The sequence below is a fragment of the Triticum dicoccoides genome, chromosome 7A (assembly GCF_002162155.2).
Source record: "Triticum dicoccoides isolate Atlit2015 ecotype Zavitan chromosome 7A, WEW_v2.0, whole genome shotgun sequence".
Classification (NCBI taxonomy): Eukaryota; Viridiplantae; Streptophyta; class Magnoliopsida; order Poales; family Poaceae; genus Triticum; species Triticum dicoccoides.
Genome location: NC_041392.1, coordinates 428,152,132 through 428,180,055, shown reverse-complemented (window position 1 = coordinate 428,180,055; position 27,924 = coordinate 428,152,132).

Below are 27,924 nucleotides of genomic sequence, written 5' to 3'. Positions count from 1 at the left end.
TGGCATCATCTCGGTTAGCGGAAATACCGAACGCTTCCCACGTACGGAAGAGGATGCGGCGGCTCTAGCAGCCGCAAACTAGACGGCCTCACCAACCAGAAAAATGGCAGGTCGTCAAGACCACCGACACGGTTAGATGAGTCCGGCGTTCCATCACATGTACATGAGACGGGTTCGATGATCAAACCCTCATAAACGATACCAGGGGCTTCCCGCGTGTAACCAGGGCCAGCCCGGCTCAATTTGGCTTCTCTTGAATTTTGATAGTTCATTGATAATAACCAACTCTTCTTTTTGGCACGACAACTTTCACCTAAGTTTTTTCCTTTTGCAGATGACAATCGTGCTACACCCGTCCAGGACACAGCACAACAGAGACACAGGCGCAGACATGCAGCAGGGACCCGCCCAAAGGTTTCTTTTTGGATTAAGACCCTGCGTAAACCTTTTTTACTGTCTCTTGTTGCTCACATCCTCCGGATACTCCACACAACCGAGAAGGATGCTGGCGTTATTGGCATGTGGCCACACCAGAATTTTGCACGTACCTGGACACATGGGGTTTGTTATTAAGGGCATTGTTTAGCCCGGTATATGTTATAAAGACCGAACACCTTAGGGAGTGTTCGGCGTCGCGAGTTTGGCCCTATATGCATCAGCTCCGAATCATGTCTTTGGTCAAATGTTGGGTTTGCCCAGCTCCCATGTTTTGGTACCTTACGTTCCGTTATATCGGCTAAGGTAGCACTGGGAGAACTACTGCGATTGTGCCCTGGTTCATCCGGATGAGCACCTCAGTAGAGAAAGCCGAAAACTGACTGTCATGATGTAGCGAGAGACTGGTCAACCACTCGATGACTCATCGGAATCTTCGGGATTCCTCCGCATTAACGAAGGGCCGTTTCCCGGTCATGTATGTACGCGCCCCGTATTCGGACGAGCGCAGAAGTACCAGGGGCTATATAGTAGCCCCACTGTCAAACTCCTATGGCTAAGTGAAAGTGTTAAAGCAATATAGTCCGATTGCCTCGTTTGCTGCGCTATCACCTCCTTAACGGACCAAGACATTGGATCAAGTGTGGATATGCATCTTTTGCGAACACCCCCGCATTATATGCATGGGGGCGGAAGCCGACGACTACAAACTTTATGGTTATACACATATATACACAAACGGCCGCACAGGAGGCATCATAGTACTTTCAGGCAAAAGTATAAATACAGCCTTGATAATTCAGTAAAACATTATTTGTACAATGGGAATACATGTCACTGGAAAATAATATTCTTCGAGCACTGAGCCTCTATCGAACGAGCGCCTTCAAGAACTTCTTCAAAGTAGTGCTCGGTAGCTACTCGGCCTACGATCGAACCCTGTGTCGCAATAGTGGTGGCCTCCACTCCGCCCAGTATGTCTTGACATGGGCAAGGGCCATCCGCGCACCTTCTATGCATGCCGATCTCTTTACAACATCGATGTGTGGCACATCACCAAGGAATTGTTGCACTAAGCTAAAGTAGATATTCGTCCTTGGCCCTCCCGGCCACAGGTGATCCACAACGGACCTCATGGCAAGTCCGGACAACCTATGGAGCTCGGCCCACTCGGCCAATCGCTCATTCAACAGCAGCGGACGGACTGGAGCGTGAAACTGTGACCAGAACAACTTTTCCACTTCGGGACCTTTCTGATCCTTGAAGTACTCGGCCGCATCAGCAGCACTTGCAGCCAACTCCATGTACGCGTCCGCAGAACTCCATAGCCAGTCCGGAGGAGCATACTTCGGATCTCCGAACTTAGTCCGCAACAGGAAGGGCTTCCCAGACACGATATCTGCAGCTTGATTCAGCTCCTCCTTCGTCGCTCCAATTTTGGAGCGGGCTTCCTTAGCAGCCAACAGGGCCTTCTCTAGGTCCGTCGCCTTCGCCCGGTTTTCTTCTTCAAGAAGCTGGTAACGGTCAGCAGCATCTTTTAACTCTACAACCATCTTGGCTATTTTTTCCTTGCTCTCGTAATGCGCGGCCTGTTCGGCCCTTAACTCTTTGGCCGCCTTTAAAGCGGACGCATTGCTACTCCTTGCTTGCTCGTTGGCTCGGGCAAGCTCCGCCCGAAAGGTCTCCATGGTGGCAGCTCCAACTGTAGTCACAACATATTAAAGATACTGGCATGATGCTACTCTTATTATGTGACGATCACCAGAAAAATCACTCACCCTGTGCCTCGTCAAGCCGCTTGTTGACAAGCACGATGTCGGCATCTGCCGCATCAAGTTGCCGCTTTAGCTCGGCAAACCCATCAGTCCGGCTAGCCATCGGAGCTTCAGCCACCTGCACATAAAGGCGGTCTGGTTATTACCTGGGACTATGATCCTCTGTTTGCCGCTGTTTTCAACGACAACCAGAGTCTCAGGGGCTACTATCTGCATAGGGCATACCTAACGTATGCGGTACTATTAAAAACATACATTATTTCACGCACCTCGAAGCCTTTCAGCAGACTCATAAAGGCTTCATGCAAACCGCTTTCAGCGGATGAAATCCTTTCAATTACTGTACCCATTAGCGTATGATGCGCTTCCGAGACGGCCACTTGCCCCAGAAGATCCTTTAGCGCGTCCAACCGCACACTGTATGGACCCTTGCTGTCGCTCTCCTTAGGAGCCGGATACTGGGGATTCCGGGCAACCAAAGGGTTATCCTCTGGCCCTAGTGGATCCGGAGATACCCTTCGTAACGACACTTCAAGGTCGCCCGCTTCTTGAGGCGGGGTGTCCGGTGGAGGCGTCTCGCTCTCCATCATCTCCGGAAGAAGATCCCCTGAAGATGAACTCTGTCGAGAAGGGCTATGATCCGGACTACAATTTATAAGCATCGGTTATTGTCTTCGGAAGTAAGGTAGGGTGTTTTCACTATTAAGTACTTTTCGATTACTTACAGCTCGGTAGAGGGCTGATCCCCACGCGGACATTGTGCGGCAAGAATACCCTCCGAGGAAGGACCCTCTGATGAAGATTTCTTCTCCCGTTTGGAAAGCTTAGTTTCCGGATCTTCAGAGGTAGTCCTCTTCCTTCCCCGGGGAGAGAGAATGTTAGATTCTTCCCTCTGATTGTCCTCCCTCGCGGAGGTGCTCATTCCCCTGGCCGGAATAAGTAGTGAGTGAGGCCCGCTTTCTCCCTCTTTATCCCCCCTATCATCTTCCTTTGAGGACACTTGATAAGGCGCCGGCTCGAGCATCTTGTCGAGTACCGGATTGTCCAAGCCCTCAGGAAGGGGGGCCAAACACCTGATCATCATCACCTTTGTTATCCAGTCCTGGTCAAAAGGTGGCTCTTTAGAATGATGCCATGATAAATAAAAGGACAGCAGGTTCGGCATGGGATTACTTACTTGGGCAGCGGGGCGGTTGTAGCTCAGGCCCACATCCTCGGTGGTGCCCGGACACTCTATTTGGGGTCCGAAGAACGATTTGTACATCTCTTCGTGCATCATGCCGAGGAAATGTTGAATAGCACGCGGTCCTTCCGGGTTGAATTCCCACATGCGGAGGGGCCGACGTTTGCAAGGTTGGACTCGACGAACTAGCATAACTTGCATTACCATAACCAGACTGAAATCTCCCTCGAAGAGATCTCAGATACGACTCTGCAGTATTGGCACGTCCTTGGCTGGACCCCGGCTCAGCCCCCTGCTGATCCATGACATCAGTTGTGGTGGGGGGCCGAGCGAAAGGTAGGGGCAGCTACCCACTTGGCACTTCGGGGAGCTGTGATGTAAAACCACTCCCGCTGCCACAATCCGGACACCTCTGGGAAGGAACCCTCTGCCCATGGAGCGTCAACGATTTTGCTTATTAAAGCACCTCCGCACGCTGCGTGCTGCCCCTCGATCATCTTCGGCTTCACATCGAAGGTCTTGAGCCACAGGCCGAAGTGAGGGGTAATGCGGAGGAAGGCCTCACATACGACAATAAATGACGAGATGTGAAGAAGGGAATCCGGGGCCAGATCGTGAAAATCTAGCCCGTAATAGAACATAAGACCCCTAACAAAGGGATCCAGAGTGAGGCCTAGTCCTGGAGGAAGTGGGAGATGAACACAACGCTCTCGTTGGGTTCGGGAGTAGGGATGACCTGCCCTCGGGCAGGCAGCCTATGCAAAATTTCGGTGGTCAAATATCTGGCCTCTCTCAGCTTCTTGATGTTCTCCTTTGTGACAGAGGAAGGCATCCACCGACCTTGAAGGTTGGATCCGGACATAGTTGAAGGTCCGAAGTGCCTGACCTGAGCTTTGGGTGTTAGAACTCGAGGCGGGGGAAGGATTCGATTGAGCACGATAGGGAAAAAAGAAAAAGCCTCGTCCTCTTTATAAAGAGACTGAATATCGAGCATCCTCCTCGTGGCCATTTTGGACTTGCCTAAGATCTAGGAGTCATACCAACATGCACGGTTGGGTTAACCACGTCTGTATTAAAGAGAATCCCATAATAAGGGGGACACGATCTCTGCTTTGACAAGACATGACGGAAAAACTGCCTCGCAATATGCGCATCGCTGGTTGAGAAAAACGGTTCAGATAAGGACCGGGCCGTGACGTGATGTTGTGCTGCCAAAACATGTCAGATGATTAGATTTATGGAAATATTATTCTCTCTACGGTGGGGTGTGGAACTTATTTTGCAGAACCGGACACTATCCTTGTGTTCAAAAATCTTCCACGAAGTATTCGGAGAAGAACCCGCTTGCAATGCCGAATACAACACTGCGCGCTGGACTCATCATCATTGAAGCCTGGTTCAGGGGCTACTGAGGGAGTCCTGGATTAGGGGGTCTCTGGACAGCCGGACTATATCCTTTGGCCGGACTGTTGGGGTATGAAGATACGAGATTGAAGACTTCATCCCGTGTCTGGATGGGACTCTACTTGGCATGGAAGGCAAGCTAGCCAATACGGATATGTATATCTCCTCCTTTGTAACCGACCTTGTGTAACCCTAGCCCCCTCCGGTGCCTATATAAACCGGAGGGTTTTAGTCCATAGGACAACATACAATCATAACATAGGCTAGCTTCTAGGGTTTAGCCTCTTTGATCTCGTGGTAGATCGACTCTTGTAATACTCATATCATCAAGAACAATCAAGCAGGACGTAGGGTATTACCTCCATCAAGAGGGCCCGAACCTGGGTAAACATCGTGTCCCCTGCCTCATGTTACCATCCGCCTTAGAAGCATAGTTCAGGACCCCCTACCCGAGATCCGCCGGTTTTGACACTGACAAGGTACCCAAAAGAAACTGTTGGGTACACCTTCTATGACAGATCCGAAGGCAAGATCTTTGTTGCTAAGAATGGATCCTTTCTAGAGAAGGAGTTTCTCTCGAAAGAAGTGAGTGGGAGGAAAGTAGAACTTGATGAGGTAATTGTACCTTCTCTCGAATTGGAAAGTAGCTCATCACAGAAAACCGTTCCAGTGATGCCTACACCAACTAGAGAGGAAGCTAATGATGATGATCATGAAACTTCAGATCAAGTTACTACCGAACCTCGTTGGTCAACCAGAGCATGTTCCACAGTAGAGTGGTATGGTAATCCTATTCTGGAAGTCATGTTACTAGACCATGACGAACCTACGAATTATGAAGAAGCAATGATGAGCCCAGATTCTGATAAATGGCTTGAGCCATGAAATCTGAGATAGGGTCCATGTATGAGAACAAAGTGTGGACTTTGGTTTACTTGCCCGATGATCGGCGAGCCATAGAGAATAAATGGATCTTCAAGAAGAAGACTGACGCTAATTGTAATGTTACTGTCTACAAAGCTCGACTTGTCGCAAAAGGTTTTCGACAAGTTCAAGGAGTTGACTACGATGAGACCTTCTCACCCATAGCGATGCTTAAGTCTGTCCAAATCATGTTAGCAATTGGCGCATTTTATGAAATCTGGCAAATGGACATCAAAACTGCATTCCTTAATCGATTTCTTAAAGAAGAGTTGTATATGATGCAACCAGAAGGTTTTGTCGATCTTAAAGGTGCTAACATTGTGTGCAAGCTCCAACGATCTATCTATGGACTGGTGCAAGCATCTCGGAGTTGGAATATAGACTTTTGACGAGGTGATCAAAGCATATGGTTTTATATAGACTTTCGGAGAAGCTTGTATTTACAAGAAAGTGAGTGGGAGCTGTGTAGCATTTCTAATATTATATGTGGATGACATATTGTTGATTGGAAATGATATAGAATTTCTGGATAGCATAAAAGGATACTTGAATAAAAGTTTTTCAATGAAAGACCTCAGTAAAGCTGCTTACATATTGGGCATAAAGATCTATAGAGATAGATCAAGATGCTTGATAAGATTTTCAATGAGTACATACCTAGATAAGATTTTGAAGGAGTTGAAAATGGATCAGTCAAAGAAGGAGTTCTAGCCTATATAGTAAGGTGTGAAGTTGAGTAAGACTCAAAGCCCGACCACGGCATAAGATAGAAATAGAATGAAAGTCATTCCCTATGCCTCAACCATAGGTTCTATAAAGTATGCCATGCTGTGTAACAAACCTGTTGTGTACCTTGCCATGAGTTTGGCAAGGGGGTACGATAGTGATCCAGGAGTGGATCACTGGACAACGGTCAAAGTTATCCTTAGTTACCTAAGAGGACTAAGGAAACATTTCTCGGTCATGGAGGTGATAAAAGAGTTCGTCGTAAAGAGTTACGTCGATGCAAGCTTTTACACCGATCAAGATGACTCAGAGTCTCAATCTGGATACATATTGAAAGTGGGAGAAATTAGCAAGAGTAGCTCCATGCAGAGCATTATAGACATAGAAATTTGCAAAATACATAGGGATCTGAATGTGGCAGACCCATTGACTAAACTTCTCTCACAAGAAAAACATGATCACACCTTAGTACTCTTTGGGTGTTAATCACATAGTGATGTGAACTAGATTATTGACTCTAGTAAACCTGTTGGGTGTTGGTCACATGGTGTTAAGGCATATCTCTCTCGATGTAGTTTTGGTGATTGATGACAACATGTTTGCGGACTAATCATGTGCTTTGTGCATTTCGGAGTTTCATCATTTGGCACGAGACGATTTCTTTCCCCTCGGAGTGTTATTCAAGACGCTGTAGCTCTTTTGTTTCTTTTTTGGTGGACTAGTTTCATAGGAGAAACCGTACTATCAAGAGGGGGTCCGCTTTGGTAAGGCTAGGGTGGAATCAACACGTACACATCCTTTTCACACCCTTTGAGCCTTTCCGCTTCAATGGAGAGCTCATTCCCCTTCCTTGTGCTTGTTTTGGGTCCCAGCGGTAGTACTGCGGTCCCCAGCGGTAGTACCGCTCAAGAGCCATAGGCGGCAGTACCGCCTGTGGGTCCTTGTTGTAGTACCGCTACGGCACCGGGCTCCTACCGCGCCGATTCGAGGGGGTCGCCTCTCGTGTCGGATTGTGCGGCACTAAGCATCGACAGTAGATGCGGTAGTGCCGCTCGAGAGCGGTAGTACCGCCCTACCACCGCGGTAGTACCGCGCAGGGGTCCGAACGGCAGTACTGCGTGGGGGAGCGGTAGTACCGCAGTCCCAGCGGTAGTACCGTTGGCCTCAACGGTAGTACCACCCTCCGCGGGGCTGCTCAGGGGGGTAACGGTTGGATTGTTTCCCCCACTATAAAAGGGGGTCTTCTTCCCCAAAGTTGACTTACCTCTTCCCCCAAAGCTCCATTAATGCTCCAAGCTCCCTAGCCAATCAAACTTGTTGGTTTGATCGGGATTGGTTGAGAAGGCCCCGATCTACGCTTCCACCAAGAGAAATTTGATTCCCCCACTAATCCCTAGCGGATATTGTTACTCTTGGGTGTTTGAGCACCCTAGACGGCTGAGGTCACCACAGAGCCATAGTCCATTGTGGTGAAGCTTCGTGGTGTTGTTGGGAGCCTCCGATTAAGTTGTGGAGATTGCCCCAACCTTGTTTGTAAAGGTCCGGTCGCCGCCTCCAAGGGCACCAATAGTGGAATCACGGCATCTCGCATTGTGTGAGGGCGTGAGGAGAATACGGTGGCCCTAGTGGTTCTTGGGGAGCATTGTGCCTCCACACTGCTCCAACGGAGACGTACTTCCCCTCAAAAGGTAGGAACTTCGGTAACACATCCTCGTTTTCACCGGCTCCACTCTTGGTTATCTCACACCTTTACTTGTGCAAGCTTATTTGTGTTACTTCCCTTGCTTGCTTGTGTGCTTCTTGTTGTTGTTGTTGTTGCATCATATAGATTGCTCACCTAGTTGCACATCTAGACAACGTACTTTCATGCAAAGTTTAATTTGGTAAAGAAAAGCTAAAAATTGTTAGTTGCCTATTCACCCCCCTCTAGTCAACTATATCGATCCTTTCAATTGGTATCAAAGCCTCGTCTCTTTACTAAGGACTTTGCCGTTCGAAGAGTATGGTTGACACCGTAGACGGTGTGGAGGAGCACTCCGGTGTGAATCCAATATCGTCTATGAGCGATGGGGGAACCTCGGTCTCTCGTGAGGAATTCAATGTGGCCTTGGAGACATTGAAAACCTCCATGACGACCGAGGTTGAAAGCATATTTCCTAAATTCATTGAAGGGCTTAAACTATCCACCGCACCGTTGAAAGTGGGTGATCCCACTGACAAGGTGACGGATGCTAACTCCGACAAGGGGGGAGCTACTAGTGAAAAGGCTCCTTCTTCTAGTGGTAAAAATGGCACCGGCATCTTTGCCCATGTGGAACCCGCACTCGTTTATGGTGGACCGATTCCTTCCACTCATTTGAATCATGCCAGTCCTCCCCTAAGATTGTGAAAAATGAGGACTTTGATTCTTGGGTTTATCGCTTTAAGCGTCATTTAAATCATGTGAATACTAATCTTTGGAGAATCATTGAAGAAGGTTTCTATCCGCATGACCCAAGCAACTTCACCCCTCAAGAAGCCGTGGATAATCAATTCAATGAGAATGCTCTCTTCATCATCGAAGATGCAATTCCACCTAAAGTTCTACCTCATCTTCAGGCCTTCGCCTTGGCCAAAGATGCATGGCTTTGTGTTATCTCTCTCTACTAGGGAAGCGCAAGCATTCAACGCTCCAACTATGAAGTAGTGCAAGATGAAGCCGATGAGTTTGCATTGAAAGAAGATGAAGAACCTCGTGAGCTTTATCGGAGAGTAACCAAACTCGTGGTCTCACTCCAAGATCATGGGATCAAGGACACGGATGACAATTGGATCAAGCGTAAATTCCTCAAGGCAATGATGCCTTACCACAAGGCCATGTCCTCCGTCATTCGTCAAAGGCCGGATTTCCACACTTTATCCTCAAGTGAAGTGTTGGACGAGTTTGTGGCTATGAACATCTTGGACAAGACCACCGACAATGCAGTGCTTCGCTCTCAAAGGGCAAAGAAGCCCAACCTTGCATTGAAGGCCAAGGTTTGTGTTGAAGAAGAAGAAGAAGAGGAAGAAGAGGAAAGCAACCCCGAAGATACAAAGTATGCCTATCATGAACACATGGCACTTGCTTCAAGGCAATTTTGGAGCAAGAAAAACTCAAGGACAAACTTCAACAAGAACAACTCAAGTGGCACGAAGAGCAAGCAACGTGTAAGGACTTGCTATAATTGTGGCAATGTGAGCCATTTTGTTGTGGAGTGCCCGTATGAGAAGAGGGAAGACAATGGTGGCAAGCTCATCTGAAAGGACAATGCCAAGTCTTTCCCAAACAAGAGCAACTTCACCAAGAAGACCCCTCACAAGGCGTTGGTGGTTCAAGAAGAGTACCATGAGGATGATGATGATGATGATGAAGATGGTGAGTCGGTTGCCATGGCCTCCGTTGCCGTTGCAAAAAATCCACGAGTGTCTCTCTTCGACTCACCCAATGAGAACATCACCGCCAAGTGCCTCATGGCTAAAGCCACCAACAAGGTAACCCCCAACATCAAAACTACCATCATTAATAATCCTTCCTTGATGGATTGCATTGATGAATATGAGGGATCTAATGTGGAGGAAAATGAGTTTGAGTCCTTTATGGGTAAACTCAAGGGTAAATCCAAGAAGCATTTCGTTGCTCTCTTGGAACAACTTGGTGAAGCCAATGACATGATCAAGGCTCACGAAGATACTATCTCCAAGATGGAGGGGCATAGTCGTGACTATGCCGATGAGATTTTGGATCTTTCCAATTCTCTTGAGGAAGAGTGTGGTCTTCATTTGGCTCTTGAGGAGTCACACAACCTTGATCACGCTAAGTTAAAGAAAGATTTTGATCATGCTCTCGTTGTTTCTCATGTGCTAAACTCCAAGAAGGCCAAGCTTGGGGTTGATCTTGCTAGACTCAAAGAGGAGTTTGATCTCCTTGACAAGGCTCACAAGGTCTTGAAGGGTTCTCATTCTAGCCTCAAAGAGTCTCATGATCAACTTCAAGTAAAGCTAACTAAGGAGAAAGCCACTTTTCCTCGTATGATGTTAATTGATAATGCAAATGCTACTAACCCATGTTGTGAGAATGTGCATCTTGTTGAGGAGAACGCTAAGTTAAATGTGCAACTTGAGAAAGGTCCTGTGTCTTGCATACAAGGCGAGAAGAACCTCAACGACCTTTTGACCAACCAAAAGGGAGTTGTGGGCAAGGAAGGGATTGGGTACGTTCCCAAGTCCAAGAACAAGAAGAAGAATGACAAGGCAAAACGACCTCCTCCTCTCAAGCAAACATTTGTGAAGGAGGGAGAGGGTGCTACTAAGGAGAAGGAGAAGAACACCGTGAGGGGTAGTGATGCCAAGAAGGGCAACGCTTCCCTTCCCAACAAAGTCGGCGACTTTAACCCTTCTTATGTGTTGTGCCGTGCTAGAGATGGGCATGTTTATGCCAAATTTGTTGGTTCTCCTTATGAGTATATTGAATGGTCTATTTGGGTTCCTAAGACCCTTGTTACTAACATCAAAGGACCCATTACAAAATGGGTACCTGAAACCAAGCATTGATCTCTTGTAGGTGTTTGCTTCCGGTGGGGGATCATGGTTGCTCGATAGTGGAGCTACTAATCATATGACCGAAAGCAAGGACTTGGTGGTGGACGTGCAAGAGATTCCATCCATGCCCACCAACGTCGAGTGGGGTGATGCCTCGTCCTCTAAGGTATTGGGACTCGGTAAAGTTGTCATTTCTCATGATCTTACGATCGAGAAGGTCATGCTTGTTGACTCCCTTGCATACAATTTACTTTTCGTTCGTAAACTAGCACTCATGGGCTTTGCCACTTTCTTTGATATTGATACCATGGCCCTCTTGTGGAGCAAGACTCTTAAAGTAGCCTTTGTTGGGCATGTCGAGAATGGTCTCTATGTGATTAACTTTTCTGAGCGACCCACTAAGACCGCGACATGCCTAATGGCTAAAGTTGACGTGGGATGGCTTTGGCATCACCGTTTAGCCCACGCCAATATGAGATCTTTGCAAAGCCTTCTCAAGGGGGACCATGTCCATGGACTAACAAATGTTAGTTTTGCCAAAGATCATGCTTGCAGTGCTTGTATCGAAGGGAAGCTACATGAAAAGGCTCACCCTCCCACGACTATCATTTTCTCAAAGAGGCCTTTGGAGCTCCTTCACATGGATCTCTTTGGGCCCCCATATTTTGATAGTCTTGGGGGTAGGAAGTATTGCTTGGTGATTGTGGATGATTATTCAAGATACACTTGGGTATATTTCTTCAAGAGGAAGAGTGAGACCCAACAAACCGTCATCGACTTTGCAAATGAGTCTCAACGTCAACACAATGCAAAGATCTTGACGATAAGAAGTGACAACGGCACCGAGTTCAAGAACTACACCTTGGATGAGTTTCTTAGTGATGAGGGGATCAAGCATCAATATTCTGCACCATACACCCCTCAACAAAATGGTGTAGCGGAGAGGAAGAACCGGACGTTGATGGATGCGGCAAGGACCATGATGGCGGAGTTCAAGTCTCCATACAACTTTTGGGCCGAAGCCATCAACACCACATGTCATGCATCAAATCGGCTCTACCTCCGCAAAGGCTTGAACAAGACTCCATATGAGATACTCACCGGGAACAAGCCCAACCTCAAGTACTTCCGGGTGTTCGTGTGTAATTGTTTCATTCTCAAGAAAGGTGTTCGTTTGTCTAAATTTGAGGCTAGATATCATGAGGGCATATTTTTTGGTTATGCTACAAACTCCTATGCTTACCGTGTCCTCAATAAGTCCACGGGACTTATTGAGGAGACATGTAACATGGAGTTTGATGAGAATAATGGCTCCCAAGTGGAGCAAAGTGGCACTTGTGATGTAGGTGATGAAATTCCTCCCCAAGCCATAAGAAGAATGGGTGTTGGTTTTATCCTACCCATTGAGGAACCCCTTTTGGCCGAAGGAGAAGGACAGTGCTCCACTCTTTTGGAGCCATCACCAACCCAAGGCCCACACGCTTCCGAAGAACAAATTGAAGGCCCTCAACCTCAAGAACAAGACCAAGGGCAAGGTCAATCTCAAGTTGGTGTTGTAACATCGAGTGATGCCCAAGGTCAAGTTCTCTCCTCCGAGCAAGTTCAAGATCAAGAGATTCCTAGAGATCAAGAACAAGCTCAAGATGGCGCTCAAGATGATCAAGTGACCACTCCTCGTCTCACCCCCGAGGAGGAATTGGAGCGTTGTGCCGCCAAGATTGCTTCCAAGCTCTCCACCAAGGATCATCTCATGACAAATGTGCTTGGAAGCTTAAGAAAGGGGTAAGCACTCGTAGACAATTAGCAAACTATTGTTAACATCACGCATTTGTCTCGTGTGTTGAACCCCAAAAGGTCTATGAGGCGCTCGAAGATCCGGATTGGCTCAATGCCATGCATGAAGAACTCAACAACTTCGAACACAACAAGGTGTGGAGATTGGTGCCAAGGCCAATGGAGAACCACAATGTCATTGGAACCAAGTGGATATTCAACAACAAGCAAGATGCTCATGGGATTAACATTCACAACAAGGCTCAGTTGGTAGCACAAGGGTACTCCCAAGTTGAGTGTATCGACTAAGGTGAAACCTTTGTCCCGTTGCTCATCTTGAATCCATTCGCATGTTGATTGCATATGCTTCCCATCATAACTTTAAGTTACAACCAATGGATGTGAAGAGTGCTTTTTCTTAATGGTCCCATTAATGAATTGGTATATGCCAAGCAACCCCCCGGGTTCGAGGATCCCTACTTTTCCGATCATGTGTATCAACTCGATAAGGCACTCTATGGCCTTAAACAAGCCCCACGTGCATGGTATGACCACCATACCGAGTTGTTACAATACCGTGGTTTTGAAGTTGGGCTAATCGACCCCACTCTTTTTACTAAGAAGGTCAAAGGGGAGTTGTTTGTGTGCCAATTATATGTTGATTATATTATCTTTGGTTCCCCTAACAAAGCTTTCAATGAGGAATTTGCCGCTCTCATGACCTCAAAGTTCGAGATGTCTTCCATGGGAGAGTTGAAGTTCTTCCTCGGGTTCGAAGTGAAGCAAAGGAGAGAAGGAACCTTCATCAACCAAGCCAAATACACTCAATACATGCTCAAGAGATTCAAGCTAAGTGATGTCAAGCCAGCATCCACTCCAATGCCCACCAAGTGCCAACTTGACATTGATCCCAATGGTAAAGCGGTGGATTAAAAGGTATATCGCTCCATGATCGGCTCCTTGCTTTACCTTTGTGCATCTAGACCGGATATCATGTTGAGTGTGGGGATTTGTGCATGGTTTCAAGCCGCACCTAAGGAAAGCCACTTTGTGGCGGTCAAGCGAATCTTTCTATATTTGGCTCATACCCCAAACTTTGGCTTATGGTACCCAATAGGAGCAAACTTCAAGTTTGTAGGATATTCGGACTCCGATTGGGCGGGAGACAAAGTGGATAGGAAGTCCACTTCTGGAGGGTGCCAATTTCTTGGTTGCTCTTTGGTGAGTTGGTCTTCCAAGAAGCAAAGTTGTGTGTCTCTCTCGTCCACTGAAGCGGAGTATGTGGCAGCCGGTAGTTGTTGTACACAACTTCTATGGATGAGGCAAACTTTAAAGGATTACGGTGTCATTTGTGACAAAGTGCCTCTTTGGTGTGACAATGAAAGTGCCATCAAGATTTCTCTCAACCCGGTACAACACTTCAAGACGAAGCACATTGAGATTCAGTATCACCTCATCCGGGATCACATTAGGCGAGGGGAGATCGAGCTCAACTATGTCAACACTCATGTTAAACTTGTAGATATTTTCACGAAGCCCCTGGATGAAGCAAGATTTCGCGAGTTAAGGCAGGAGCTAAATATCATTGATTCGAGCAATGTGACTTGAACCCTTGCACACCCCACCAAACTCATCTTGATGTCTAGCTTAGATGTAGGCATGGACATAGGGGGAGTGTTGTTCTCTCAATGAACTTTCCCTCCCCCCATAATGCATAAACTAATCAAACTCTTTCACATTAGCCATTTTTGATGGTACTTGTGCTTCAAAGATGAGTGTTGGTCATGGGCCCAAGGTTAAAATCTTTGCGGTGCCATACCACGGAACTCAAACATCGGTGGCCTCGGCCACCGCCCTCTCTTGGAGAGGTGTGTGTTTCTCGTTCCCTTTTGTTGGTTTTGTGTGTGTGTTTGTTTGCGTTTTCTTCTCGGTTTCTTTTCTTGAGCTAAGCCTTTTTGGCCAGTCCTTTTTGAGGCTGAGCGGTACTACCGTTGTGTGCATGATACTACCGCTGATGAAGCATAAGCGGTACTACCGCCTGCTACCTCTTGAGCACTGCGTTGGTTTTCCCTTGAAGAGGAAAGGGTGATGCAGTAGAGCAGCGTAAGTATTTCCCTCAGTTTTTGAGAACCAAGGTATCAATCCAGTAGGAGGCCACACACGAGTCCCTCGCACCTACACAAACAAATAAACTCCTCGCAACCAACGTGATAAAGGGGTTGTCAATCCCTTCAAGGTCACCTACGAGAGTGAGATCTGATAGATATGATAAGATAATATTTTTGGTATTTTTATGATAAAGAGAAATAAAGATGCAAGTAAAATAAATAGCAAAGGAAATAACTAAGTATTGGAAGATTAATATGATGGAAAATAGACCCGAGGGACATAGGTTTCACTAGAGGCTTCTCTCGAGAGCATAAGTATTACGGTGGGTGAACAAATTACTGTTGAGCAATTGACAGAATTGAGCATAGTTATGAGAATATCTAGGTATGATCATGTATATAGGCATCACGTCCGAGACAAGTAGACCGACTCCTGCCTGCATCTACTACTATTACTCCACACATCGACCGCTATCTAGCATGCATCTAGAGTATTAAGTTCAAGAGAACAGAGTAACGCTTTAAGCAAGATGACATGATGTAGAGGGATAAACTCATGCAATATGATATAAACCCCATCTTGTTATCCTCGATGGCAACAATACAATACGTGCCTTGCTGCCCCTATTGTCAATGGGAAAGGACACCGCAAGATTGAACCCAAAGCTAAGCACTTCTCCCATTGCAAGAAAGATCAATCTAGTAGGCCAAACCAAACTGATAATTCGAAGAGACTTGCAAAGATAACCAATCATACATAAAATAATTCAGAGAAGATTCAAATATTGTTCATAGATAAACTTGATCATAAACCCACAATTCATCGATCTCAACAAACACACCGCAAAAGAAGATTACATCGAATAGATCTCCACAAGAGAGGGGGAAAACTTTGTATTGAGATCCAAAAAGAGAAAAGAAGCCATCTAGCTAATAACTATGGACCCGTAGGTCTGATGTAAACTACTCACACTTCATCAGAGAGGCTATGGTGTTGATGTAGAACCCTTCATGATCGATACCTCCTCCGGCGGAGCTCCGGAAAAGGCTCCAAGATGGGATCTCGTGGATAGATAAAGTTATGGCGGTGGAATTAGGGTTTTGGCTCCGTATCTGGTAGTTTGGGGGTACGTAGGTATATATAGGAGGAAGGAGTATGTCGGTGGAGCAACATGGGCCCCACGAGGGTGGAGGGCGCGCCTGGGGGAGGGGGCGTAGGCGCGCCCCCTACCTTGTGCCTTCCTCGTTGGTTGCTTGACGTAGGGTCCAAGTCCTCTGGATCATGTTCGTTCCGAAAATCACATTCCCGAAGGTTTCATTCCGTTTGGACTCCGTTTGATATTCTTTTTCTGCGAAACCCTAAAATAGACAAAAACAACAATTCTGGGCTGGGCCTTCGGTTAATAGGTTAGTCCTAAAAATAATATAAAAGTGTATAGTAAAGCCCAATAATGTCCAAAACAGGATATAATATAGCATGGAACAATAAAATATTATAGATGCGTCGGAGACGTATCAAGCATCCCCAAGCTTAATTCCTGCTCGTCCTCGAGTAGGTAAATGATAAAAACAGAATTTTTGATGTGGAATGCTACTTGGCATAATTTTCAATGTAATTCTCTTAATTGTGGTATGAATATCCAAATCCGAAAGATTCAAGACAAGAGTTTAATATTGACATAGAAATAATAATACTTCAAGCATACTAACTAAGTAATTATGTCTCTTCAAAATAACATGGCCAAAGAAAGTTATCCCTACAAAATCATATAGTCTGGATATGCTCCATCTTCACCACACAAAGTATTCAAATCATGCACAACCCCGATGACAAGCCAAGCAATTGTTTCATACTTTTGGTGTTCTCAAACTTTTTCAATCTTCACGCAATATATGAGCGTGAGCCATGGACATAGCACTATAGGTGGAATAGAATGGTGGTTGTGGAGAAGACAAAAAGGGAGAAGATAGTCTCACATCAACTAGGCGTATCAACGGGCTATGGAGATGCCCATCAATAGATATCAATGTGAGTGAGCAGGGATTGCCATGCAACAGATGCACTAGAGCTATAAGTATATGAAAGCTCAAAAAGAAACTAAGTGGGTGTGCATCCAACTTGCTTGCTCACGAAGACCTAGGGCATTTTGAGGAAGCCCATCGTTGGAATATACAAGCCAAGTTCTATAATGAAAAATTCCCACTAGTATATGAAAGTGATAGCATAAGAGACTCTCTATCATGAAGATCATGGTGCTACTTTGAAGCACAAGTGTGGAAAAAAGGATAGTTGTATTGCCCCTTTTTATTCTTTTTTTGGGCCTTCTTTTTTTGGCCTTTCTCTTTTTTTGGGACAATACTCTATGAATGATGATCATCACACTTCTATTTATTTACAACTCAATGATTACAACTCGATACTAGAACAAAGTATGACATATGAATGCCTCCGGCGGTGTACCGGGATAGCAATGATGCATGAGAGACTTATATGAAAGAATTATGAACGGTGGCTTTGCCACAACTAAAATGTCAACTACATGATCATGCAAAGCAATATGACAATGATGGAGCGTGTCATAGTAAACGAAACGGTGGAAAGTTGCATGGCAATATATCTCGGAATGGCTATGGAAATGCCATGATAGGTAGGTATGGTGGCTGTTTTGAGGAAGGTATATGGTGGGTTTATGATACCGGCGAAAGGTGCGCGGTATTAGAGAGGCTAGCAATGGTGGAAGGGTGAGAGTGCGTATAATCCATGGACTCAACATTAGTCATAAATAACTCACATACTTATTGCAAAAATCTATTAGTTATCGAAGCAAAGTACTACACGCATGCTCCTAGGGGGATAGATTGGTAGGAAAAGACCATCGCTCATCCCCGACCGCCACTCATAAGGAGGACAATCAATAAATACATCATGCTCCGACTTCTTAACATAACGGTTCACTATACGTGCATGCTACGGGAATCGCAAACTTCAACACAAGCATTTCTCAAATTCACAACTACTCAACTAGCACGACTCTAATATCACCATCTCCATATCTCAAAACAATTATCAAGTTTCAAACTTCTCATAGTATTCAACACACTCATAAGAAAATTTTATTATTAATCTTGAATGACTAACATAATTAAAGCAAATTACCATGCTATTTTGTAGGACTCTCAAAATAATCTAAGTGAAGCATGAGAGAACAATGGTTTCTATAAAACAAATCCACCAACGTGCTATAAAAGATATAAGTGAAGCACTAGAGCAAAAACTATATAACTCAAAAGATATAAGTGAAGCACATAGAGTATTCTAACAATTTCTGAATCATGAGTCTCTCTCTCTCAAAAAAGGTGTGTGCAGCAAGGATGATTGTGGAAAACTAAAAAATAAAGGCTCAAATAGTACAAGACGCTCCAAGCAAAACACATATCATGTGGTAAATAAAAATATAGCTCCAAGTAAAGTTACCGATAGAAGTAGACGAAAGAGGGGATGCCTTCCGAGGCATCCCCAAGCTTTGGCTTTTAGGTGTACTTAGATTATCTTGGGGGTGCCATGGGCATCCCCAATCTTAGGCTCTTTCCACTCCTTGTTCCATAATCCATCAAATCTTTACCCAAAACTTGAAAACTTCACAACACAAAACTTAAAGTAGAAAATCTCGTGAGCTCCGTTAGCGAAAGAAAACAAAACACCACTTCAAGGTACTGTAATGAACTCATTATTTATTTATATTGGTGTTAAACCTACTTTATTCCAACTTCTCTATGGTTTATAAACTATTTTACGAACCATAGATTCATCAAAATAAGCAAACAACGCACGAAAAACAGAATCTGTCAAAAACAGAACAGTCTGTAGTAATCTGTAGCTAACGCAAGATCTGGAACCTCAAAAATTCTAAAATAAATTGCTGGACGTGAGGAATTTATCTATTAATCATCTGCAAAAATAATTAACTAAATATCGCTTTCCAAATAAAAATGGAAGCAGTTCTCGTGAGCGCTAAAGTTTCTTTTTTTTACAGCAAGATTAAAAAGACTTTCCCCAAGTCTTCCCAACGGTTCTACTTGGCACAAACACTAATTAAACACAAAAAACACAACCAAAACAGAGGCTAGATAAATTATTTATTACTAAACAGGAGCAAAAAGCAAGGAATAAAAATAAAATTGGGTTGCCTCCCAACAAGCGCTATCGTTTAACGCCCCTAGCTGGCATAAAAGCGAAGATAGATCTAGGTATCTTTAGTTGGTAATTCTTTAATGAGACATCTATCACTTTTAGGAGTTTCTTTCCTTTTATCAATAATCAAACTTCTAGTCACAAAATCAAAAAAAAATCATTATTAGCAAATGGTTCCTTAATGATAGTAAAAAGATTAGGATGAATACTTATAGATTTGAGATCCGCAGTTTCTTTGCTAGAGGATTCACCCTTATTTTTAGGAACATACATAAGCTTGGAAATTTTAGTTGGAGGACTTGGGGTGTTCTTTACGGAAGAAAAAGCAGTTCCCAAGTTGGTAATGGTACCCTCAAGCTTATCGATTCTAGTGGAATCATGATTTATTCTTTCATTAACTATGGGTTCCTTCTCCTTAATATTTTTCAATGTGACTCCTAGTTTAGATCCATATTGACTAATTTGGTTGTGGATATTTTTATAGAAATTTTCAATTAACTCTATGGTAGCAACTTTATTTTCAATAATTTCAAGTTTTTGCATTACATGCTCCAAAGTTAACATAGTTCCATTAACCAAAAGAGGGGGTGAGCCAAATAAATATATCATAGCATTATAGGAATCAAAATTGTGGCTACCTAAGAAGTTCCCTCCGGTAATGGTATCAAGGACATATCTGTGCCAAGGAATAGCACCTACATAAAAATTGTGAAGAAGAATATAAGTAGATTGCTTCCTGGTAGATCTATTTTGAGCATTGCAAATTCTATACCAAGCGTCTTTTAGGTTTTCTCCTTCCCTTTGCTTAATTAAGAACTTCATTTTCGGGAGACAATGGAGAAGATAGGGGACTAGCCATAACGACAAGCAAGCAAACCTACACACAAGAAAACAAGAAACGAGCAAAAGAGGCGAATAGAGAAAGAGAGAGAGGACGGAGAGAGAGAGAGAGGGCGAATAAAATGGCAAGGGTGAAGTGGGGTAGAGGAAAACGAGAGGCAAATGGCAAATAATGTAATGAGGGAGATAAGGATTTGTGATGGGTACTTGGTATGATGACTTTTGTGTAGACTCCCCGGCAACAGCGCCATAAATCCTTCTTTCTACCTCTTGAGCACTTCGTTGGTTTTCCCTTGAAGAGGAAAGGGTGATTGTCGGTGTCAAAACCGGCGGATCTCAGGTAGTGGGTCCCGAACTGTGCGTCTAGGCCGGATGGTAACAGGAGGCAGGGAACACGATGTTTTACCCAGGTTCGGGCCCTCTTGATGGAGGTAAAACCCCACGTCCTGCTTGATTAATATTGATGATATGGGTGGTACAAGAGTAGATCTACCACGAGATCAAGGAGGCTAAACCCTAGAAGCTAGGCTATGGTATGCTTGTTGTATATGGAGTTGATTGCCTGCGGACTACAACCCTCCGGTTTATATAGACATTGGATAGGGTTAGGGTTACATAGAGTCGGTTACAATGGTAGGAGATCTTGAATATTCGCATCGCCAAGCTTGCCTTCCACGCCAAGGAAAGTCCCATCCGGACACGGGACGAAGTCTTCAATCTTGTATCTTCATAGTCCAGGAGTCCGGCTGAAGGTATAGTTCGGCTACCCGAACACCCCCTAATCCAGGACTCCCTCAGTAGCCCCTGAACCAGGCTTCAATGACGACGAGTCCGGCGCGCAAATTGTCTTCGGCATTGCAAGGCGGGTTCCTCCTCCAAGTCCTTCATAGAAGATTGTAAACACCAAGAGTAGTGTCCGGCTCTGCAAAATAAGCTTCCACATATTGCCATAGAGAGAATAATATTAACACAAATCAAATCTGCTGACGTATTCCGCAGTGCGTCAACACACTACAGCCAAGTCCTTCACTCGAATCGTTTTCACTTTTCCACCTCAGCGTTGTTTTGCGAGGCAGTTTCCTTGGCACGTCTTGTCAAAGCAGAGATCGTGTAACCCCCTTTTACGGGATTCTCATCAATACGGACGTGGGTAACCCAACTGCGCCACTTATCACGGCGCTTGGGAGGCAAGCGAGTTTTACGAGGCAGGTGGGGACGCACAATCACATCCGCCCATATAAGGGGACAAGGATCCACCTTTTTACATACGCCTTCTTCCTCCTTTGCCTATCCATATCCTGGGCACCCGAGCTCCAGCGCCCAAGCCCGCACTTCCCACCTCAACCTTTTCCAGCAATGTCCGGAGCGGGAGGCAAGTGGATGGTTTCCTCCGTCACGGAGGGTAAAGTCAAGAAGCTAAGGAAGGCCGGATACCTGTCCATGGACATCGCGCACCGGCTTCCCAAAGAGGGGCAGCTTCTCCCCACCCCAAGGCCCCATGAGAGGGTAGTATTTCTCACCCACTTCCTCCGCGGACTGGGTTTTCCACTCCACCCATTTGTTCGGGGGCTCGTGTTCTACTACGGCCTGGATTTCCATGATCTGGCTCCGAACTTCATCCTCAACATCTCGGCGTTTATCGTCGTGTGCGAGGCTTTTCTCCGCGTCCGCCCCATTTCGGCCTCTGGCTCAAGACCTTCAACGTCAAGCCCAAGGTGGTGCGCGGTAGCCAGGCGGAGTGCAGAGGTGCCATGGCGGGCAAGATGGCCAACGTCCTATGGTTCGAGGGCTCTTTCGTGGAGACCCTAAAGGGATGGCAATCCGGGTGGTTTTATATCACCGAGCCGCGCGATCCGAAATGGACCGCAGCCCCCGAGTTCCGATCCGGACCCCCCACGCGGCTTATGTCCTGGAAAGAGACGGGCCTGTCGTGGGGTGACGAAAAAGAGGTGACCGGACTGCAAACATGCATCCAGTCCCTGGTGAACAAGCCAATCCGGCTTGTTAATGTAATCCAGGTTATGCTCGTCCGCCGGATCCTCCCGTGCCAACAATGGGATTTTAATCTGTGGGAGTTTGACCCGGCACAACATTAAACCCTCAGCAGGCTCTTCGACACGACGTACGAAGACGCCTGGAAGATGCTATTCAAGGGCGTCGAGGCTCCCGCATCCGCTTCCGAGGACCGCGGATACAGCTCGCAGCGTCACGCTAGCGAGGTATGCCATCTACACCTTTTACAGGATGTTAAGCTTTTTTCATAGTTTGACTCTATGCGGGATCTAAACTCCCTTACCTTTGACAGGCTTGGCGGGCGATATCCGGACCGATTAACTGTCCGGCTCCGCTGCCCGAAGACCCAGCCCCAGCTCTACTAGCAAAGCTGCTGGTTCCGGCGCCTTATGTGGTGCCGGAGAAGAAGGCCAAGAAGAAGAAGACCACGGGGACTCGAAAGAGTGCCCGCAACATGGTGGTGTCGGACTCGTCATCTGACGAGTCCGAGACGCCCTCCTCCCACGAAAACGAGGAGGAGGAAGAAGAAAACTCTCCCCCCTAGCGGAGGGAGGAGAGAAGAGGAAGGCCGTCCCAATGGGGGAGGCTGAGGGGTCTAGGAAAAGGAAGACCCCTCCGCTGGACTACGCCCCAACGCCGAAGAGGGCAAAGAGGAGTGTCCAAATAGGGCCAAGCATCCGGCGAAATCGTAAGTTCGGAAATCAGAGTAACTCATGATGTTACTTTGTTGCACAACTTTCCCTAATGTCGAATGTAATTATGCAGTCCACCCCGGGCCGAATTCAACGAATCGTCGGGTGGCTCCCTGGACTCATCGGACGTGAACTCAGTTCCGCCCACTGTCTCCCCCCGCACTGCAGACGACGCTGAAGTGGCGTCGCGACAAGCTCCGGCGCACGAGGAGGTGGTCCCGGAGGAGCCTCAAGGCAACCTCCCGGACTCCAGGAGTGAAGGGGATAAGGCTCCCCAGGGCTCTAAGTCCGGCTTTGTGCCGGACACCACACCGGAATCAGTTCCGGACCGCAGTAGGCGAACTCCTTCCAAGAGGAGCAAGCCTTCTGAGCCGGCGGCCTCTGTCCAACCGGAGGTGCCGGACAATCTGCTGGAGGTCCTTGACGACGCCTCCATCGACGAGGGGCACCGTACTATTATGAGTATGGTGATCCAGAAGGTTCAGTCCGCCAAGAGCGGACTGACTGAAGCTTGCGCTAGCCTTCTAACAGGCTTCGAGGTAAGTAAAAATATTAACGCATAGACAGTAGCCCCTGATGCTTTGTTTGGCGTTCGGAAAGAAAAGCCAAATAGAGGATCTATTAAATTTTGCAGGAGTCTAAAAAAAGAGTCAATATGCGTATGAAGGCTTCGCTGCTATCCACCATCGCACTGACTGCAGAGGTGGGTGTCCTGAAGCAGGACCTCGAGCGGACCGAGCAAGAGCTCGGCCTTGCCAAGCGGCGGCTCGAGGAGGAAGAAGGTAAGAAATACCTTACAGAAAAAGTGCCTATAAAAGGCTTGATTGCAAAAAAGAGTAACAGGATTGTACTGCTTATTGTAGGGGCCACGACTGAGGTGGCGACCCTTAAGCAGGCGCTGTCTGAGGCCGAAAAGAAAACGGTCGCGGAGCGCACCGAGCGAGACAGACTTGGGGCTCAGGTCGGCGAGGTGCAACAAGAGCTGCAGGCTCTCATGAAAAAACATGAGAGTTTGGAGCTAGAGTCGAAGGCACAAGCATCCGAGCTTGCAACGGCCCTAGAGGCTGCCAAGTCTGCCAAGGCCGAAGCCCAAAAGGCCCTCCAAGAGTTGGAGGAGATGAAGAAGATAGCAGCGGGTAAGGCATTCTTTATGCAAAGCAGAAATATAAAAGTGAACTACCTGTTACTTACCCGAATCCGGAGCTCTCCTGGGGCATTCGCAGATCTTCCCCGCAGCATATCCGATGCCGCCGCATTCTACCGAGCTGAAGAGGGCAGCTCGACAGAGAAGGTGTTCTGGTCTCAGTATTCTGAGGCCGGACACCCTGTGCCCTTGAGCGACCAGCTGAAACAGCTGGTCGAGCTCCACAAGGCGGCCGAGCAGGCCATGAAGGGCTTCATAGTTCGGCTGTGGCCCGGAGAGGCCCTGCCTGGGAGCTATTTCGGGCTGGTGCAGTGGCTGGTGGAGGCCTATCCGAGGCTTGAGGTCATCAAGCGCTCCGTCTGCATCGAAGGTGCCCGTCGGGCCCTTGCCCGTGCAAAGGTGCACTGGGGTAAGCTGGACGGTGAGAAGCTTGTGAAGGACGGGCCGCCGCCGGGGAAGGAGCATCGCAAGCCCGAGAACTACTACAAGGATGTTCTTGCAGGTGCCCGCCTTGTGGCGGATGAATGTACCAAGGATGTGATATTTGAATGAACTCGCTCGTGTTTATCCTGTGCGCTGAAAACTTGTTCATATGCGCTAAGCAATGCTTATTGAATTTAAAATATTACTTTCTATGCAACCATTTATCAAAAATTGAGAGATGGCCAGTCGTCGGCTTCTGCCCCCGTGCCACTAGTGCTTGGGGTGTTCGGGATAAACCTGAGCGCTCTTTTTCCCATAGTTGGGTCCTTCGAGGGAGGCGCTCAGCACAACGAACCAGGCAATCGGACTATAATGCTTGAACACTCTCACTTAGCCATAGAACTCTATAATTTTAAATTTCGGCGAAGCCCCTAGTTCGGAAGACCGAGTTCGGGGCGCTATCCACGCCTTGGCCGGACAAAGCCAGCTCCTCGCTCGAAGCGGCATAAGCCTTTAGGGACTCGAAAAACCTCTCAAACAGCGACCGGTCTCTCGAGACATCATGACAGTCAGTTTTAGCTTTCTCCATTGAGGTGCTTAACCTAGCTGAACCGGGGCACAATCGCAGTGGTTCTCCTAGTGCTACCTTAGCCGATAGAGCGGAACGTAAGGCACCAAAACATAGGAGCCGGGCAAACCCAACTATTGACCCAAATCATGATTCGGAGCCGATGCATATAGTGCTATAAGTTCGGGTGCCGCACTTGTGAAAGTGTACGGACTTCTCACACCATTATGAGGGGTACTGAAGCCCCTGGCATGTTTGCCGTACCATGGTGTACGGGTGGAATCATGTCATTTAATAAACATAAATGTGAAAAGAAGATAATGCAAAAAAGAAGCTAAGCATTGTTTATAGAGAGGCTATTTATCAAAGCCGAACGATACAAATAGTGCGGTAAGCAAAAGATATTGGACTATTCAGTATGTCCTGACCAGGGGCAGGCCGCAGAATTGTATTTAAAACAGGTATACCACTCGTAACAGTGACCACCTGGGAGTTCCATAATGCGGCATGGCTTGTCTGCCTCCCTGGATCTTACATTGTTTGTGCCGAACAGGTCGTCCGAAGTATGGAGTCCTAAAAGTAAGAAAAAATTAAAAAAAGAACCCGGCAACCCCTAGTACGTTTTAAGCCGTATTTTGGGCATGCCGTTATTGTGCCCCTTCCCCTGTGCCCATGGTATTTCAAGGGCGTAGTTATGTACGCGAGGTACTGGTTTCGCTATGTCGCAAAAGCTGGGCTGGGGCCGCATTGCTATGCTTGCTCAGAGTGTGCCAGGCGGTCCTGCTGTGGGTTACTCCGGGCGCGCTTGGCAGTGTCTGGCTTTTTAATGGCCGGACTGGAGAATTGCCTGAGAAGGCTACTTTGTACCTCCGCTGCGAGAGCCGTCGTATGCTCCTCCGTACGGAGGGAGCGTTCGGTGTTTCCGTTGACCGTAATTACTCCTCGAGGGCCTGGCATCTTGAGCTTGAGATATGAGTAGTGCGGCACCGCATTGAACTTTGCGAATGCGGTTCGTCCGAGCAGGGCGTGGTAGCCACTGCAAAACGGGACTATATCGAAGATTAACTCTTCGCTTCGGAAATTGTCCGGGGATCCAAAGACCACATCAAGTGTTGCTGAGCCTGTACAGTTGGCTTCTACACCTGGTATAACGCCTTTAAAGGTCGTTCTTGTGGGCTTAATCCTTGAGGGATCTATGCCCATTTTCCGCACTGTATCCTGATAAAGCAGGTTCAGGCTACTGCCACCGTCCATGAGGACTCTTGTGAGATGAAATCCGTCGATGATTGGGTCGAGAACCAATGTGGCGAAGCCGCCATGACGGATGCTAGTGGGATGGTCCCTTCGATCAAAAGTGATCGGGCAGGAGGACCATGGGTTGAACTTTGGGGCGACTAGCTCCATCGCGTATACGTCCCGTAGCGCATGCTTCCGCTCCCGCTTGGGAATGTGGGTTGCGTATATCATGTTCACCATCCGCACTTGTGGGGGAAAGCCCTTCTGTCCATTGTTGTTCGGCGGCTTGGGCTCCTCGTCGTCGCTGTGCAGCCCCTTGTCTCTGTTTTTGGCCCTTAACTTGCCTGCCTGCTTGAACACCCAACAATCCCTGTTAGTGTGATTGGCTGGCCTTTCGGGGGAGCCATGTATCTGGCACAAGTGATCGAGTATTCGGTCCAAACTGGACGGGCCCTGAGTATTCTTTTTGAATGGCTTTTTCCGCTAACCGGATTTATAGCCTTTGAATCCGGCATTGACTGCCGTGTCTTCATTGCTGTCGCTGCTAATGTGGCATTTTTGCTTATTCCGACGTGTCCTGCCACTTTTGTCCTTGGTATCCGAATTACCAGGGTTCTTTGATAAGTTGTTACTGCGAGCTAGCCAGCTGTCTTCTCCCGCGCAAAAGCGGGTCATGAGTGTCGTGAGGGCTGCCATGGATTTTGGCTTTTCCTGTCCCAGGTGCCGGGCAAGCCACTCATCGCAGATGTTATGCTTGAAGGCTGCTAGGGCCTCTGCGTCTGGACAGTCGACTATCTGGTTTTTCTTTGTTAGGAACCGTGTCCAGAATTGTCTGGCCGATTCCTCTGGCTGCTGAATTATGTGGCTTAAGTCGTCGGCATCCGGTGGTCGCACGTAAGTGCCCTAGAAGTTGTCGAGGAATGCGGCTTCCACGTTCTCCCAAGAACTGATTGAGTCTGCTAGCAAGCTGTTAAGCCAATGCCGGGCCGGTCCTTTAAGTTTGAGCAGGAGGTATTTGATGGCGTGTAGATCATCGCCGCGTGCCATGTGGATGTGAAGGAGACAATCCTCGATCCATACCGCTGGATCTGTTGTGCCATCGTATGATTCGATGTTTATGGGTTTGAAACCCTCTGGGATTTTATGATCCATTACTTCATTCGTGAAGCATATTGGGTGTGCGGCGCCTTTGTACTGGGCTATATCACGACGCAGCTCGGAAGAGCTATGTCTGTTGTGTTCGGCCCGGCCAGATTTGTTGTATCCGGAGTGAAGATCATTGTCACATGCCGTAGGGCGCCTGCGCAATCCGTAGATCGATCTTGTTTGTCTTGCCTTATCCTCCAGTATGTCTCGCAGGTCGGGCGCATTTTGCTGTGCCTTAGTTGAGCGGCGTCGGGGCATGGCTTGGGTGGAGGGCCGAGAGGCCTCTCTGTCGCAGCCACGAGGTGGCCGGTCTGCCATGTCATGTGCTGGTGATGTAGGTGCTTCCTCCTCTGATCGGGGTAGCGGCCTGCGCTTCGGGTAACTCTTGGAGGGGCGTTCGAGTTCATACTCTTCAGCCGCAAGGACTTCAGTCCATCTGTCAGCTAGCAAATCTTGGGCAGCTCTAAGCTGTTGCTGCTTTTTCTTGAGGCTGCTTGCCGTGGCTAAAAGCCTGCGTTTAAAACGCTCTTGTTCGGCGGGGTCTGATGGTATGACGAATTCGTCGTCATCGAGGCTTGCCTCGTCTTCGGAGGGAGGCATATAGTTATCATCCTCGACCTCTCGGTCTTCCGCTCTCTCATGAGGGCTGGCTTCTCCATCTTCCTGTGCCGAATCTTGCTGAGGTGGGTGTTCTTTGGCGCTATCCGGGGTAGTATTATCTCCCGTGCCGGAATCACCGTTTTTGCTTTGGCGGGATTTAGAGCGGCGCCGCTGACTCCGGCGCT